We start from the raw sequence: 18,388 nt of genomic DNA on the forward strand, positions 1-18,388 counted from the left end.
GTATACGTCTAGTTGTGTGGAGGAGAGAGAGGAGAGGATACAGAACGCTCGGAAAGAAGGAGAAATAAGAGAGAGATAGAGGGAAAATAGAGGAGACGGTTTTGGAAATGTGAGACGCATAGTAGAACACAGGGAGAAACGGAAATAGAGTGTGTGTGTGTGAGAGAGAGAGAGAGAGAGAGAGAGAGAGAGATGGAAAGAGAGAGAGAGATGGAAAGAGAAAACAGAGACCGAGAGGAATAGAGTAAGAAGAGAGAGAGAGAGAGAGAGAGAGAGAGAGAGAGAGAGAGAGAGAGAGAGAAAGAGAGATAGACAGAAAGCGAAAGAGAAAGACAGAGAGGGAAATAGAAAGAGAGCGAGATAGAAAGGCAAAGAAGGGGAGAACTAGAGAAATAGCGAAAGAGAAATACAGAGAACGAGAGAGAAAGAGAGCGAGATGAGAGGGAAAGACAAAGAGAGAGAGAGAGAGAGAGAGAGAGAGAGAGAGAGAACGGGGAAAGAAGGGGAGAGGTAGAGAAATAGAGAAAGAGAAATACAGAGGGAGTGAGAGAAGTGAAAAAATAGTGGAAAAAGGAAGAGAGAGTGAGGGAGAGAGAGATAGAGAGAGAGAGAGAGAGAGAAATAGAGAGGGAGAGGGACATGGAGAGGTAGGTAAAGGCAAAGAACAATAGAGATAGGAAATGGATGTAACGAAAGATACCGAAAGAGAAGGTGAACAGGGAGAAGGCTTTTTTACGTCGCTTTTCTGCCACTTTTGACTAATCGCGACGATGAGGATGAGTAACAGTTAGATGAAATTAATTAATGAATACTCACAAAGAACACACATAAACTGTACGGGATTCGAAAACCACTTAACGGCCTAGGTAACCGACGCGTCACTACGTATGTTAAAATTCGAAGAATTTTTTAAATACTTATGGCTTATAGGTGATCAGGAGAGATAATTGATGGCTATATAACCATCAATTACGATAATGATATTTTCTTCATATTTAATTTTAAAAAATGACAATACAAAAATATTTACAATTAAAATAATGAAAAATAACAATGTTACTATTTATATAATTGGCGCACAATTGTAATTGTTAAAAAAAACACTTTTCAATTCATTCTAAATTGGTTAATCGTAATAACAATCAGTACCTCGTTTACAAAAATCAATAACTTATCATTGGTTATTACTATTATCACAACGATTTAGATTTTGACACCACCTCTCACGACGTTCAATGTGGCAATAGTCCTGAATCAAATAACATGTTTAGGATACCATATCGTCTTAAAAGAAGAACTTATCTTTCTCTCACCTGAAACTAAATATAAATTGCAATGTACTTTGCAATCTTTAGCTTATTACAAGATAAAATATACTGTGCTGCAACTTACCACCAAGCAAGCGCTGGGATCGTCAAAGAAATGGTACATACCTGCAAAGGAAGGAAACTAACATTAGAATGTATCTTGTTAGTGCTATTACATATATGACAACCAAACTTTAGATAGTACTTATAGTCATAGGCATGTTCATACAGGATGGCCCCCAAAAGGCTAACCGAATATGATAAGTACAGTAAAACCTTGTTATTACGGACCCTGATAAGCTGGACTTCGCTTAATCCGGACAGGCAAAAGGAAAAAGAAAATAAGGCTAGAAGTCAACAAGAGAACTTCCCAAAGAAAAGGCAGTCAACCACTGATGAAATTCTGTTTCCCGCAGACTTTGTACTGTACTGTATTGTGTATTTAGGCCTATGCCCTTTAAATACACCATAATAAACGTGTTTTGTTACTATAAACGGAGTTTTAATGCACTTTCTACTGTTATTTTAGGTTATTTCAGTTAATCCGGACATTCTTTAAACCGGTCAACTTATCCCCCCATTAGTTCGGATTAACGAGGTTTTACTGTATACTCTATCCAAGGAATCTGTCGAGCGAGCGAACGAGAACAAGTCCTCTGCGCAGCGCAAGTACTGCCCCAGAGAGGACTCGACTAATGAACGCGTGAGAGGGAAGGGGAGTACATGGAGGGGAAGATGCACCAATGTGGATTGCTTCAATACGCCCACTCGTTTTCTCTCATTCTCTACCTTTATGCGCGGCGATACGTCACAGACTCGTGAGATATACTGTAGTCAGTGTTTCGTTTACCTTTTCTTGGTCACCCTGAATGGTAAACAACAAACAGGTTGAGGATATTGACGAGACTAGTAGTGACATAGTGTAGGTTTTAGGAGGCGTCGGTACCCCTCTCATGGTGGCTCTCGTGTATAGCACTAGCACTAGCACTAGCACTTTTCTCGATTTCTGTACCGTTGTTTTACGTAGCTTTTCTGCCAATTTTGGCTAAATACAATGATAAGAGTGAATAGAGAAAATTTACATAGGAACACTTCGCAAACACACATGATTAGATCGGGACTCGAACCCGAATTGGATACGACTTATCACCTTAATCATTACGGTGTTTCTGAGTGTTCATCAGTTTCATCCATTATGCATCTCTACCGTCGTGATTATCCGAAAGCAACGGAAAATAATAAACATACAAATTTGGGAACCAACAGAAAATTTTTCAAGGGTATCAAAACATGAGTGTATCCCCTGGACAACGAGTGGTTACAAATTTATCCCGTTGCGCTTTTTGAGTTGTAAAGTAAAATAAATCATTTTCAAATATTTCAAAATCATAACATTCCCCGCTCGGTAACGAATGAAGAACCTGCCAGGACTTGCTCAGAGAAGGTTGTTGAATAAAGAGTGTTAGTCTAGTGATGTTCCGTAGACTATAAGTTTACGTCTACATGCGTTGTCTACACGTAATCTACGCGTAGATTACATTGGTGTATAGTTTACATAGACTACGTAGACAATCTAAAGTGCATTAAAATTAATTTTCAAAGGTTTCATGAAAGGAAAGTGACATTTTCAACTATATTGGTTCCTAACGAAATCAACAGAACCCTATTTACAACAAAATTTCTCGTCTCTTCTATTACGAATCAACTATGGATGAAGATAAATAGTATGCAAAAAACAACAACAGATGGCAGTCGTGAGCCAAGAGTGGTCTTTTACCATAAAACAGTAGAATATTTCCTATATTAGGTTTCTTCCTAGGTGAGAAAAGTTCTCCTGACACATCAGCAACTGATTTGCAGTATCATTTTCTTTTAATTCCACGGCGCCCTTTGCTAAGTTATCACATTTCGCCATGTTGTTTACATAGATTACGTAATCTAAGTGTATAAAATAGTCTACGTGTAGAATGTAGACTATCGTTGTTTACGCGTAGATGCACATCTCTGAGTGTTACACAGGAACCGGCAAGGACGCGTACCTTGTAAGTGAAGGTCGGCCGAAAGGAACAATTCCAGGTGAGGGCAGTAGCAAGAGGTCTTTCGTTTGTAATCATCTGGAGGAGCAAGAGCTGGGGCCATAGATTGATTCGTTACCAAGCAGGATAAGTTACACCTTCACCCTCATCTACCATGCTCATTGCTCAGTCAGAAGTGTTTAAATCTAAAACATAGTTTTTTACATTTAGTACTAAGTTAGGTATTCACACCTGGCTCTTTTAGGGCCGTCTCTACCATCAAGTGCTACAATTCGTGGGGGTTAGCAACATCCCTTGGTTCGATTCCCGTGTTCTACAGAGTGGAACGCTACGTAGTGGAGATGCCCTGCCCTCTCTGGGAACGTATTGTTTGCTCGTCTCTGGAAAAAGCGTTTTTGTCCTTTTGAAAAAGTGTGTGTGTGTTCGTTTTCGACAATATAGTAAAATAATGTAACAGAACGAGAGAGAAAGAGAGAGAGAGAGAGAGAGAGAGAGAGAGAGAGAGAGAGAGAGAGAGACAGACAGACAGACAGAAAGAGAACTGGAGATTCTAGAGGAGAGGACCAGAGAGAAAACGGAAGGGAATAAGGGTAGTAAAAGAAATAACTTCCGAAATTCTAAGACACGAAGGAAGGAGAAAATCTAGAAAAATAAATCCGAAAATTAAGAGAAAGGAAAAGAATAAAACCGCAAGAAAGAAATTAATATGTTAGTCATTTCTCCAGATTCCAGGGAGAGGGGGTCAAGTTGCTGCTTGACCCTACCCTCCCTGTTGGCACACATGCATGCCAAAACAAAAACGTAAGTTTGAATTGTTTTCGATGAATACGTGCTTAACTTCAAAACAAGCGAATATATTCCTTTCTGCCCAGCTGAAATACAAATGCTTATTATACAAAAATGCATTCTCTTTGAAACTGATTTCTAACATCGTAAAGCTTTGAAAAGATTTCGCCTCAGCAGAAGCAATGCAAATGTCAGTTGAAAGGAAGATTTTGTTTCTCTGTTGTTAGGCGGACGAGAAAGAGAACTTACTAGCTATCAATCGCGTTACCTTCTCCTGTTGCTATGCAAACGACCGATAGATGCCAGCACCGTGCATTGCCATGGAAACCACTTCCTGTTGCGGGATTCCTTTCATTTCGCGGATGATTTTGGCTGCTAGGGTTGTTTGTTTCTGTCGTCCTCGAAGAAACCATGTAAAGTCATAAAAATAAGTGTATATATGCGGTGCAAATTTTGTTGCGAGTGTTGCTTCTTGCAATAAGATTGAGGTGAATGGGTAACTTTATACTTAATTCTCAAAGGTCGCAGTGGTGGGTGAAAGGTGAATGTACTCTCTTTGTCCCATTCACAGGGAGCTGGTTGTTAGGTACCCGTAGTATGAGACAAAGAGAGTGAAGTCCCCCTTAGTGATCCTCCTCCATAAGTGAAGTGGCTGGCAGTCAGTAGGCCACACGCTTAAGTATGGAGAAGGATAAATTCCATATTCTTCGACGTGCCTCTTAATCCAGGGGTCTCGGTTTCGATACCCGGTTGAGGCACGTAGTGGTTCGGATCCCAATTTAAACGAGTTTCACTCCCGATTAGCCTATCTGTGCACAAAGTGGATTTAAAACAACAACTCTATATTCTCACTCACCAGGCTGCAAGTCATGGGCGTAACTTGGAACCTAATTTTAGGTTGTTTGCTGCAGAAGCGAAAAGGTTTTCAAACCATAAAAATAGCGTCTAGAATTATTTGTTAGTAACTATAACATTTGCGAAATCACAGATATTATTCTCTATTTGCTTCTCAGGGCTCAGGAGGTTAACACAAGTATCCTTGACTCGAAAATTTTAACAAATCTGAAAATTTAGGCTCCGCCAAGTTACGCATATGCTGCAAGTTATCTTGGCTTTCCACATATTTTTCAATTTCTGGTTATTTTGTACGTACATCACTATGTGAATCGTGACTATAACGATAAATACAGAAATAAATGATAGGACAACACATATTTATATGCTACCAGGATTTGAGCCCAGAACCACTAGTCTCTTAGCCACAGAGACCGGCTCGATCTACAGGATGGACATAAAGTCTTTCCCTCATTACAAAAAATTATTATAAAAGTATTACAACTACACACATTATTACTGTTATTTTAACTTAATGTACTCATTATTTTTTCTTTTGTTTTAGGTACAAGTTGAGTTAATATAGGAAAAAGTGCAGAAAAAGGCACAGTGTGTCTTATGGTATAATAAGACCAAATCGTCGATTACTGTGCAACGAAATTTTACAAGGGAATATGGACGACCACCACCACCTGATCACAAATTTTAAGAAACCGGAAGTGTGGAATCCCGTCCGCAAACGGGGTGACCATCCGTGAGTCAAGAGAGTGTTGAGGCTCTTCAACAAGCATATCAACGAAGCCTTTCCAAGTCCACTCGTCGAGCGTATCTGGAACTCGAAATTCCTTGGTCTACAGTGCAAACATTTTTACACAAATGGCTTCAGTTACATGCATATAAAGTACAGTTAGTGCAAGCTTACAAGCCTGATTACAGTCCCCGTCGAGTTGATTTTGCGACCGAGATTTTGCAAAGGATCGATGTAAATAATTACCTGCAGCGTGTGTGTTTCAAAGACAAGGCTACTTTCCACATGTCCGGGAAAGTAAACAGGCACAACGTGAGAATATGGGGTTCAGAAAATCCTGATTTTGTCATGGAACAAGAAAGAGATAGCCCTAAAGTGAATGTCTGGTGTGGCTTGATGCATGACCGAGTCATTGGTCCTTTCTTTTTTCGGAGCCGACAATAACACCCAACATTTACCTGGACATGATGGAACTATTTGTGGCACTTCAAGTGAATGACTTGCAACTCATGGTGGTTTTTTTTAACAAAATGATGCACTACGACACCGGGGATTAATGGTTCGAAAATTCTTGGCTGAGACATTTCCTGACAGGTGGATTGGGCACAAACGGTGCACATGTAGAAGTGATTTGACATTGTCAAGAAAACTTCATGAGTTTCTCTTTCGTTTGCAGCAAACCATCGGACTGTACCTGTAATAGTTTTTTTAATAAATTTTTTGTAATGAGGGAAAGACTTTATGGCCACCCTGTTTATTTCCGTATCGATATATAAAGTTAGTAGGACTATTATGATTAAAGCTACTTCTATAATTTATCACTAGCTAATCATTAATACTAGTAATCTTTATCACGATGTAATGTGTTTCAATATTTCCTAGGTGATACTAGTTACACGAGGTTAATGATCGAGGTCTAGCATTTCATATAACAGGCTGTGTTATTATACACGTTATATTAAAAAAGATGTAATAAATATGGATGAAAATAAAATCATAAACAATATGCAGATTTACATTCTCAAGTTGTTAAGGTTTCCAATTGCTGTATATTATATATCTCCGTGAACATAACTCCCTATACGTATCTCTAGAAGCGTAATTGCCTTTATTTGTGCCAGTGAAACTACCTTCATTTCTGCGAGTGCCACTTTCTTCATTTTTGTAAGTGCAGATGCTTTCATTTCTACTAGTAGGGCTAACTTCATTTCTCCTAGCGTTGCTGCCTTCATGTCTGCTAGTGTTGCTGCCTTCATGTCTGCTAGTGGGGCGAACCTAATTTCTGCTAGTGGAGCGAACTTAATTTCTGCTAGTGGGGCAAACTTCATTTCTCCTAGCGTTGCTGCCTTCATGTCTGCTAGTGGGGTGAACCTAATTTCTGCTAGTGGGGCGAACCTAATTTCTGCTAGTGGGGCGAACTTAATTTCTGCTAGTGGGGAGAACTTAATTTCTGCTAGTGGGGCAAACTTCATTTCTCCTAGCGTTGCTGCCTTCATGTCTGCTAGTGGGGTGAACCTAATTTCTGATAGTGGGGCGAACCTAATTTCTGCTAGTGGGGCGAACTTAATTTCTGCTAGTGGGGAGAACTTAATTTCTGCTAGTGGGGCAAACTTCATTTCTCCTAGCGTTGCTGCCTTCATGTCTGCTAGTGGGGTGAACCTAATTTCTGCTAGTGGGGCGAACCTAATTTCTGCTAGTGGGGCGAACTTAATTTCTGCTAGTGGGGAGAACTTAATTTCTGCTAGTGGGGCAAACTTCATTTCTCCTAGCGTTGCTGCCTTCATGTCTGCTAGTGGGGTGAACCTAATTTCTGCTAGTGGGGCGAACCTAATTTCTGCTAGTGGGGCGAACTTAATTTCTGCTAGTGGGGAGAACTTAATTTCTGCTAGTGGGGCAAACTTCATTTCTCCTAGCGTTGCTGCCTTCATGTCTGCTAGTGGGGTGAACCTAATTTCTGCTAGTGGGGCGAACCTAATTTCTGCTAGTGGGGCGAACTTAATTTCTGCTAGTGGGGAGAACTTAATTTCTGCTAGTGGGGCAAACTTCATTTCTCCTAGCGTTGCTGCCTTCATGTCTGCTAGTGGGGTGAACCTAATTTCTGATAGTGGGGCGAACCTAATTTCTGCTAGTGGGGCGAACTTAATTTCTGCTAGTGGGGAGAACTTAATTTCTGCTAGTGGGGCAAACTTCATTTCTCCTAGCGTTGCTGCCTTCATGTCTGCTAGTGGGGTGAACCTAATTTCTGCTAGTGGGGCGAACCTAATTTCTGCTAGTGGGGCGAACTTAATTTCTGCTAGTGGGGAGAACTTAATTTCTGCTAGTGGGGCAAACTTCATTTCTCCTAGCGTTGCTGCCTTCATGTCTGCTAGTGGGGTGAACCTAATTTCTGCTAGTGGGGCGAACCTAATTTCTGCTAGTGGGGCGAACTTAATTTCTGCTAGTGGGGAGAACTTAATTTCTGCTAGTGGGGCAAACTTCATTTCTCCTAGCGTTGCTGCCTTCATGTCTGCTAGTGGGGTGAACCTAATTTCTGCTAGTGGGGCGAACCTAATTTCTGCTAGTGGGGCGAACTTAATTTCTGCTAGTGGGGAGAACTTCATTTCTGCTAGTGGGGCGAACCTAATTTCTGCTAGTGTGGCGAACCTAATTTCTGTTAGTGAGGCGAACTTCATTTCTGCTAGTGGGGCAAACTTAATTTCTGCTAGCGCCACTGCCTTCATTTATGCTAGTGGGCGAACCTAATTTCTGCTAGTGGGGCGAACTTAATTTCTGCTAGTGGGGAAAACTTAATTTCTGCTAGTAGGGAGAACTTAATTTCTGCTAGTAGGGAGAACTTAATTTCTGCTAGCGTTGCTGTCTTCATTTCTGCTAGTGGGGAGAACTTAATTTCTGCTAATGAGGTGAACTTCATTTCTGCTATTGGGGCGAACTTAATTGCTGCTAGTTACTTTGCCTTCATTTCTGCAAGTGCAGCTACACTGCAAAAAATATGCAACTGAGTTACTACCAGAATTGATCTAACACCCTAACTGGTGCAACACCTAATCAAGGTCTCTGTACTTGGTGTGGTTTGACAGCCAAATTGTATAACAAGACACCAAAAAGAAGTGCCGTGTTGTCACTTTTGGCATCAACTGAGTTGCATATTTTCTACAGTGTACCTTCATTTCTGCTAGCGTCCCTGACTATATATCTGCTAGTGCCAACGTTTTAGTTTCTGCTACCACCGTTGCCTTCACTTCTGCTAGTCTGATGCTTTCAATAATGCTTCCATCCCCTTCGTTCTGCGGGGTTTTCCACCACTCGGCCTCTTTAGTAAAGGCATCATGCAGCCGTGAGGACTCACTCAGGATTTGGCAGAAAATCCACATACTATTCAGAATTCTGATGACGTACAAGGAGAGGCAGCGACAGAGGGGGCTCCAGGTCAATATAGATAACCAGGAGCGGAAATGGACTTTTGGAACTAGGCTTCAGGAGGACCTGTCGAGGCTGGGCAAGACGATGTCAACAGAGCTTCGACACAAGCATACCGATTCCTCGATGTAAATCATACATTTTCTGTGAAGACGCTACTCAAATGTGGAACACTATTACATATTCTTCCTAACTGTAGGTGACTTCTTTGTCCTCCACCATGAAGAAACATGACGTCTAGGAAACGATATGCATAACTCTATTGGATTTTAAATTACCGTTATATTTTAAAGCCTGAAACATGTGGCCGCGGTGGCTCAGTCGGTAACGCGTCTGACTACCATGCTCAAGGTCCCGGGTTCGATCCCCGGCCGGTTCAAATCCGGGAACTTTTCTAACGGTTGGAAGCGGCCCCGGCGCCCACCCAGCGTCGAATAACATGGGTACCTGTGGGAAACCCTGGGGGTTAAAGGCGGTCAGGGGCGTGGTGCTGATCACATCACCCCTACTCACGACCCCCACACCCCCTATACGCCTTCATGGCGTGGTGCTAAGCACAGGGGAACACTTACCTTTTTTTTTTTAAACATGACAAAGCATATTTATAGCACATTCTACAATTATTTTGGTAAAACTAAATTTCAAAACTAATTCCAGGGCCTTCCCGATGGCGCAGTGGCAGCGTCGTCGCCTTGTAATCAAGGCACATAGTGATTCGGATCCCACTTTAAAATGTAGGTCCAGTCCCGATTAACCTCACTGTACTTAAAGTGGACTTAAAACACCAAGGCCTCCCCGATGGCGCAGTGGTAGCGTCGTCGCCTTGTAATCAAGGGGTCCCGGGTTCGATACCCGGTGGAGGCACAAGTGGTTTGGATCCCACTTTAAACTGTAGATCCAGTCCCAATTAGCCTTACTGTGCATAAAGTGAACTTAAAACACCAATTCAATAAATCAATCAATTATAACACCAACTAAACAACGACAACCAATTGGGGCATTCCAGCGTTACGTGTGCGACATTTTTCACGCAAAATTTAGCGTTCTAGACATGAGATCGGATTAAAATATTCATAATGAACTGTTTTCATAGAATTATGAAATACTTTATGCTGTCTGCGAACAAATTTTTAAAAAAACTTGAGTATAATGACATAGGCTGGATGCATGAAAATCATTAACAAAAGTGCGTTACGTGTGTGACGCTTTAAAAATGTAGCAAATTTTGACTTAATTTGCCCGTGAAGCATAGCCTATAGGCTGCAGATGTTTGTAACTTTAATTGGTGAAATGTGTGAATTATATGCATTCATAAACATCTAAACCTTAATGCAATTAAAAACAATAATAATTTTCATATTCATTCGTTTTGTTATTCCACTTTTCGTGGAATTCCCCAATTACTTAACAAATATCCTAATGAATTTAAGAAGTAACAATTGAAATATTTTGTTCCACAAATGATGCATTTTACAGACAGAAAAGCAAATGCCTCATCTGAAACAATAAAATGCATCATCTAAAGCAATAAAATGCATCATCTAAAGCAATAAAATGCATCTGAAACACTAAAATGCATAATGTGAAACAGTAAAATGCATCATCTGAAGAAATAAAATGCATCATCTGGAACAATAAAATGCATAAATTCTGTAGCTCAGACTTAATGTTTCAGTGCGTCATTGATAAAGATGAAGGAAGGTGCATAAAATCGCATCTACTGATGCATTAACGTGCATCTCGACATAAAGAGATACTCACTCGCATCATATGATGCAGTTTCGTGTTAACTTTACAATATACAAAAATTGCGTCAAACTGTAAACCTGATTCTTCGAAGAGCTCTAGTTTTTGACACGAAGAGAATGAATGTATATTTATTTGTATTTATATTCAATTGTTTACTAACAATAACAGAATAATGATCAGCGGTAAACAAGGAGACTCGCTGAAATATAGAGACTCATATTACTCACAGGTACAGGCCAGTGGAAATATTTAACATGACCGGCAAAATAAAAGCACAATACTGTCATGGATTTATTATTAGGGAAAGGATTTTAAGGTGGAAAATTGTGGTCAGGAAAGGAAAAGAAAGGTTCTGAAAATGTTTTCAAAAAGGTGCAAAAAAGATGTTAATAAAATGCCTTTATTCAATGCTCTCTTTTTCTGATCCTTCTGTATATAATGCGCGCGAACCGCAGAGAGAACTGTGGTTCTGCCGAATAGGTTTTGTTGAAGTTTCTGTTTTCTCTCGCGGGTTTTGCTACATTATCTTTGGAACTATTTGGGCTGTAATGATTATATTATACCATTTTATAGCTGTTTTTCTGTTCTACAAAATGAGACTATAGGATTTTATGTGGCTGCTAAAGAAGAGTGAAAATCATTTATTTTTATGTCCATCTTTTTTACAAGACATGAAAAAAAAGGAAGGAAAAATATGCTGAAGCATTAAAATAGGGAATAAGAAAGGCATAAATGTGCTAATCTCACGAAAAGGTGCAATAAAGCTGTGTTCGGAAAGTTACTTTTTAAAAGGTAACTAGTTACAATTACTTGCTTCAAAAGCAACAGAGTTAGAGTTACAGTTATTCATTTTAAAAAATAACTCAGTTACTTGGGTTACAAAAGTAACTAATTTAATTTTACAGTTACTTTCTGTTGGATATTTTCTTGCAAACAAATTACACAAATCGATCATTAATTGTAATAAAATAATTTGTGATGACTTACATGTATTTCATGTTACTGGTACATAAGTCTTCAAATTTATAATATCTTTTATTTAAGAAATTTCTTATTGGGGGTGGAGTAATTCTAGAAACTGCACAGAAATAGCATGAGTTTTACCATTTAACATACCGGTTTCTCTCACTCGCTGCTCACATGTGTGTATGAGTGTGTATGTGTGTGTATGTGTGTGTGTGTCTTTGTGTCCGCAAGAGGGATCCAGGGGGTACGTCGACAATTTATGGGGGTCGAACATTTCCGTTTTACGAGTCACTTAACTTCAAATGAAGCTTTGCATATTATTTTTTTAATATGTGTCATTATGTTTTTAATGCTTGACAAAAAATTGCTGGTGTAAGATTGTAACCTGACAAGAAAAAGTTCAAGGCCACTTTACAATCAGACCAGCTGCAGTGACTAGGCCTACTGGTTAAAGTAAGATTTCACACTCTCACCAGTCCGGGATCTATTGAATTCAAGGCGATAGCGATATCCCTGAGGCCTGTTACTGTGTACATAATTTCATAATTCATTCTTGTGTTGGAGGTGATCAAGATAATGAATTCAATGTAGATTCTTCTGCATTTTAGTAATGATTTTTGTTTGGTGATGCTACCAACTTGACAACGCATGCTGAAACCGAAAAATATTTCCAACAAAAAATACCACTTTCTAACTGGCCCCGTGTGTTCTAATTCAGTGGTGTTGAAAGATTATGAATGAGCTTTAAAACACTATCCACTTACAAATTTACATTCCCCACTGTATATTATGTAATACGAGCATGTGGTCGAGAGTGAGATCATTCATACAGAATACATTGGGATTAAGAAGATTCACTCCTCCTCCTTCTGCATATATAACTCTGACAATTACAATTTAAGTACGAATTTATCAATTTTCTATTCATATCATGAGAAAAAAATACTATCTGGTATAGTGTTTCCTTTTAGTACATTCATTTCTTCACTCTACTCAGTCCAGAAAGAAAAATGAACAAAAGCCACACTTCTGTAACAAAGGAAGCTACATATTTACTGTTTTGTAAAATATATTGAACTTACACTTTCTGAAATTATATTTTTTGCGCATAAAGAGTGTGACAGAGAGAAACAAATGCTGTAAAATTTCAAGTGCTTGTGAACCAGAAAATTAGAAAAACATATAATGCACTAACCTATAATTGTGCGTTATCAATAAAGATGAGAATGGCATTTTAAACTTAACCCTTCAGTTCTCTTTGAAACGATTACATAAACAAACGAGAATGATGGCTATTGTTGTCCTGATTCGTTTGTTTGCCACATGAGTATTGTAATTCACTGATGTGTCAGTAACAATAGCATTCATTATTATTATTATGCATCCAAAGTAAAGTTCTCTCAGGTCTGTCATTTCAGGAAATTAGGTTTTCTTTATTAATTTTTCAAAATTTCTAGAAATGCTGCATAATAGTAATAAGCGAATTCTAACCGGAAATATTTTTACTTCTATTTCTAAATTATCTGAAATTGAAAGATGAATGGAATCCTGTAGATTTTACCATTCATGTGCGCATTTGCTAGCTCTCGTCTTCTTCATTTTCGTTCATAGTACTAGTACCATCGAGTTCATTCATAAAAACACTGATATATATTGCAGGATATCCCTTTTCATTTTAATCTGGTATTCTAGCAAAGAAAAAAAAACCTATCGGATGCTGCTTACACAAGGGAGACAATTATAAGGACATAGCGGAACAAACTACAGAAGCGAGACACTTCACAGCTGACAATGGCAAACTGTCAGCAAAGGGAAATAATTTTCCTCCTAGAAGCTTATCTTCCCACTTCTGGGAAATCCACCCCTCTTCCGAGGTATGCATATCGCTTTGGACACAGATTAGAAATAGAGGATTTGAAATTGAGAAATGAGGACTACCAAACGAAAGATGAAACATGCGATAAACCTGTCGCCTTGAAATTTCTGGCACCTGGAGCGTACCTACTGCCCACCGAGAGGAGACAAATCCTCTTCATGTATCAAAGAATAGGCTTTTGTATCGCAGCTGAAATTGAATTGCGGCCAATAATTTACCACACTTATATAGCAATTTAAGTGTCGTAAACACACAGAACCCAAAACGTGTCAATTGACACATATATATTTTGATTTCAATAACACCTTAACGTGCATAAACTACAAATGATGCATCTTTTAGTGTGTCAAAATACACATAGGATTGTATTAAACTGTATTTTTATGAGACGAAGTTCAGTGCGATGCACTAAAATGCATCAATTTGGAAGATCAGACAATATCATTTCGAAGATAACAAACTTTCACTTTTAATGCATGAATTGACACAGCTAAATGTGTAATTTTGTTATCTTCGAAATGATATTGTCGATCTTCCAAATTGATGCATTTTAGTGCATCGCACTGAACTTCGTCTCATAAAAATACAGTTTAATACAATCCTATGTGTATTTTGACACACTAAAAGGTGCATCATTTGCAGATTATGCACGTTAACGTGTTATTGAAATCAAAATATATATGTGTCAGTTGACGCGTTTTGGGTTCTGTGTGAAGTAACTGTAAAAGTGACTGTAAAAGTAACTGTTGAAAATTTACTTCTATCGATAAAAGTAACTGTTAAGTTACTTACTTTTAAAATTAACTAGTTACAGTGACATTTCCTCAAAAAAGTAACTGTTACTTGTAGCTGAGTTACTCGTAACTAGTTACTTCCAAACACTGCAATAAGGTGTGTTCATTTTACTTGATTTCATGTCCTAAAATACATATCTCAAACGATCGGTAAGAAAACAGCTATATTTTTGGAAAGGTGATGCACCTTAAAAATACACAGCCGTTATGTGTACCTAACTACACGATATATATATAAGGATTTCGCCCTTTAAATATGAGGCAGAGTAGCTGAGGCTTAGCACAGATAAACTTGTGTGGCCACCGGTTCATTACTAACTAACAAACTATCTAACATTCTTAAAGCCGAAGGTTTATGGCTGCAGGAACACAAGCCTTCCATCTGTCGCTATCTTGGGCAAGATCAAGCCAATCTTTTCCATCCTTACCGATTTCCGTCAGGTCTATCTCAACGTTATCCCTCCATCTTCGTATTGGCTTTCCTGCAGGTCTCTTACCATCATTGAAATAACTATAGAAAATATTCAGATTGTTTGTGTTAAGATAATAACTAGTGTTTCTTCCATTATAGTGGTTACAGTTTATTTCCCACCTAATACTAAATTACAAATTTACAATATGTTTTTTGCCAGAATGGAAGAGCTATGTAATATACATTCTTGTGGTCTGATTATTGTAGGAGATTTTAATATTCCAGAAATTGTAGATTCTAATTACGACTTAGAAAATGGTTGTCCTCTTTCCTTAACATTATTTAGATTTTTAAGTTTACTGGAATTACAAAGCATAAATAATGTAAAAAATAACAACGGAAAAACGTTGGATTTGGTACTGACCAACTTGTCTAACAATGTCGTGGTTAATTATAACTCCTTCCCTCTTCTAAGCCCTGATGCTCATCATCCTCCCTTATTACTTCAAGTCCACCGCTTTTATGACAAAACTATTCATAATGTTAAGTCACGTTCTATTTATACATATGATTACCGTAATGCCGATTTTTTCAATATATATAGAAATCTTAATCAAACTGATTGGAATCCTTTAACATTATTTAAGAATCCCAACGTAGCATTGGACTACTTTTATGAAATTTTAAATAAAATTATTCGTAATAATGTACCCATAAGGAAGCGTAATAAGAGAAAATCTTACCCGCCTTGGTTTACACTGGATATTATAAGATTACTTAAATATAAAGAATATTATAGACATAGACGTAAATTGTCAGAATATAACCAGAAGAAATTTGTTGAATTACGCAGAAAATCAAAATCTATGATAACTAAAGCTTACAAGATTTACATAAAGAATTCTGAAGAATCCATAAAAAATAATCCTAGGTCTTTTTGGAGTTATATTAAGGGTAAAAAGAAATCAACTAATAATCAGTGTAGTTTAACCTATAATGGAGTATTACTTGACAATAACAAAGATATAGCTAATGGTTTTGCACAATTCTTTAAGAGCGTTTTTAATGATTCTATTCCAACTTACTCAATTCCCAGTGAAGTACCTATGATAGTAAATCAATCATTGGTATTAGATAGTATTACTGAATCTGAATGTGAAACTTCTATTAGAAAACTGAAATCGAAGAAAGTTAGTGGTCCAGATAGTATACCAGTTTACATATTTAAAGGATGTACTGATTGCTTATTGTTTCCTCTATGCACCATATTTAATTTGATTATAACCACCCAAATTTTCCCCGATAGGTGGAAAATAAGTAAAGTAACTCCTATACCAAAATCTGGTAACGCCAATGAAATTATCAATTATAGGCCTATATCTTTAATTTCAACACCAGCAAAAATTTTTGAACACATTTTATATAATAGAATTTGTTATCATGTTAAACCGTATATAACTCACCATCAGCATGGTTTTATATCCAAAAGATCAACCTTAACTAATCTTATCTCATTTACCCAATTTTTGGCAGACTCATTTAACAATGGTTACTCTGTTGATACTATTTATACAGATTTTGCTAAAGCTTTTGATAAGTTAGATCATGATATATTAATATATAAGTTAGCAAATTTCGGTTTTTCGTTTCCACTGTTAAAATTAATAGCATCGTATTTAAAAAATAGGAAATTTTATGTCACCTACAATTTTGAATCATCCCCTTTATATTGTGTTACATCTGGTGTTCCGCAAGGCTCAAACTTGGGTCCCTTACTTTTTATAATATTTATTAATGATTTATCCTCTGTTATAAAAAATTCTAATTATCTGCTTTATGCTGATGACCTAAAAATATTTAAATCCATTACAAATATAAGTGATTTAGCGCAATTACAGAAAGATATAAACAACTGCTTTCAGTGGAGTGTCACCAATAAGTTAGATTTTAATATAAGTAAATGCAGAACTATTACGTTTAGCAGACATAACTTATCTTATACTCATAACTATACTATGAATGGAATAGTTTTAAATAGAGTTAAACTTATAAAGGATTTGGGACTTTTACTCGACTCAAGGCTTACTTACAGAGAGCACGTACAAACATTAGTATCGGATGCATTTAGAATTTTAGGCTTTATATTTAGAACTACCAGAGAAATTAATAATATTCAAGCTATTGCTTCAATATACAATTCGATATTAAGAAGTAAGTTAGAGTATGTTAGTGTCATCTGGGATCCTTATTTTCAATGCTACCGTGATTTAATTGAAAATGTTCAGAATAAGTTTGTAAGATATTTATATTACAAAAAATTTAAAAGATCTTCATATTTAGAAAGAATATCCTATAATACTATTTTATCTGAATTTGGGTTCTCCTAATTACAATCAAGAAGAGAACTAGCCAAACATATTTTACTTTATAAATTTATAAATAACTTAATTGATGCTCAAGATTGTCTTCAGTTGATAGGATTCACAATTAAACCTAGAACGCTTCGTTCTTATTTGCCATTTTCTTTCGTTAATTCTAAAAATATTGTACATCAGAATTCAGTAATGGTTCAAATATGTAAAGCTCATAATGTACTAATACAAAATAATGTTAATATTGATTTTGCTATGTCCTACAAGAAATATTTATCTGTCATTAAACAATTTTATTCTTAATTAGTATTTTATTTAAAAAATTGTAATTCTATATTTCAAGTTATTTTATCAATGCTAAATATAATTTTATAATACAATATAATATAACACAAACTGAAAATAGGCATTAATATCATTTAATTATTTGTGTATATGCAATTGGTTTATGTGTTTGTATATGTTAATATTTATGTTTATGTATATGTTAATATATGTTTATGTATATGGATATTATGTACCATAGTTTATTTACTTGTAAGCCCCCGTTGTAAGTGGAGCAATAGCTCTGTTATGGGGAGTATGTATAAATAAATAAATAAATAAATAAATCACCTTTCCCAACAAGAATCCTGTAAAGCAGTGGCGGCGATTAGGGAGGGCGAGAGGTGGCAGTTGCCCCCCACGTTTCGCCACTTTTACCCCCGCACTATGCTAAACCTTATCTACAAAGGGATCACGTATACTGTCTTTGCCCCCCTAGTTTTGGCATCTTGTTCCCCCCGTTTTGGAACCCAATCGCCGCCACTGCTGTAAACTCTTCTTTCCTCTTCCATTCGTGCCACATGGCCTGCCCAAGTCTACTTATACATTAAATGCTAAAAATGTTACTATTAGAGCTATAGCAAACCACAAAACAGAAATGATAGTTTAATTTTAACCCAGTCTATGAGTTCCAAGTTGCGACTGCAATCGGTCGGATCAAATCTGGTTCTGAGGGAGCTGACAACCTCCCATTGCGACTAATAAAGCTGATTTTACCTCATGTATTGCCATACATCACTGACATTTTTAATCTTTCTCTGCGCTCT

The 18,388-nt window shown here is 37.3% G+C and overlaps 1 protein-coding gene across 2 annotated transcripts in view; it reads right to left on the reverse strand.

Annotated features, from left to right (window-relative positions):
• Mid1 (calcium-permeable channel component Mid1) overlaps positions 1 to 18,388 on the reverse strand; it is a 621,324-nt gene that overhangs the window by 231,056 nt on the left and 371,880 nt on the right. The gene's annotated exons all lie outside the window — the stretch shown is intronic.

The sequence above is a fragment of the Lepisma saccharinum genome, chromosome 10 (assembly GCF_977018435.1).
Source record: "Lepisma saccharinum chromosome 10, izLepSacc3.1, whole genome shotgun sequence".
Taxonomy (NCBI): Eukaryota; Metazoa; Arthropoda; class Insecta; order Zygentoma; family Lepismatidae; genus Lepisma; species Lepisma saccharinum.